This window comes from Stegostoma tigrinum, chromosome 11 (genome assembly GCF_030684315.1).
Source record: "Stegostoma tigrinum isolate sSteTig4 chromosome 11, sSteTig4.hap1, whole genome shotgun sequence".
Lineage (NCBI taxonomy): Eukaryota > Metazoa > Chordata > Chondrichthyes > Orectolobiformes > Stegostomatidae > Stegostoma > Stegostoma tigrinum.
The window spans coordinates 12,602,848-12,603,971 of NC_081364.1; positions in this window are offsets into that span (position 1 = coordinate 12,602,848).

The window sequence follows — 1,124 nt, forward strand, 5'->3', positions numbered from 1 at the left end:
ACGGTGAAGGGGATGAAGGAGCGGTCGTCCCAGTTCCCGAAGAACATGACCTCGCTCTTACCCCTATTGACTTTGGCACCCGAGGCCAGTTCAAACTGGCCGCAGATGTCCAATAGTCTACTCACCGACCGACGATCGGTGCAGAAGACGGCGACATCGTCCATGTACAGGGAGGTCTTGACCTGTAGGCCTCCCCTGCGTGGGATAGTCACGCCCTTCAGGCTCACGTCCTTCCTGATGGAGGCGGCAAAGGGCTCCACACAGCACACGAACAAGGCAGGAGAGAGTGGGCAGCCCTGCCTGACTCCAGATCTAACAGGAAAACTGTCTGATTCCCACCCGTTGATCGAGACTGCGCTAACGATGTTGGCGTAGAGCAGTCGGATCCAATTGCGGATGCCCTCCCCGAACCCCAATTTGGAGAGGACGTCCCTCATGTAAGCATGAGAGACCCTGTCGAAGGCCTTCTCCTGGTCCAGGCTGACGAGGCAGGTGTCCACCCGCCTGTCCTGTACGTAGGCGATCGTATCCCTGATGAGCGCGAGGCTCTCAGCGATCTTCCTGCCCGGCACAGCACAGGTTTGGTCAGGGTGAATCACTGACTCCAGGACAGACCTGACCCGGTTGGCAATGACCTTGGCCAGGATTTTGTAGTCCACGTTCAAAAGTGAAATGGGACGCCAATTCTTAATTTCTTCCCTCTCCCCCTTCCTGTTGTAAATGAGGGTGATGATGCCCTTCCTCATGGACTTGCACATTTCCCCTGCCCGAAGCGCACTATCGTACACCTCCAGCAGGTCCTGGCCGACCAGGCCCCACAGAGCGGAATACAGCTCGACCGGTAAGCCGTCGCTTCTGGGAGTCCTTTTCCTCTGCAAGGACTTGAGGGCTCTGGCCAGCTCATCCAGGGATATCGGTCGGTCCAGCCACTCCCTTGTGCCGTCGTCTAAGACCTCCGACAGGAGCAACTCGGAGGCCGTGCTGTCTGTGGGCTTCGTGTCGTACAGTCCGGCATAGAAGGATCTGCTGATCCTCAAAATGTCGGGCCGCGACGACGTCACCGAGCCGTCGTCCTCCTTCAGCCGGCTAAGCACAGAGCTCTCTTTGTGCACCTTCTGAAGGAA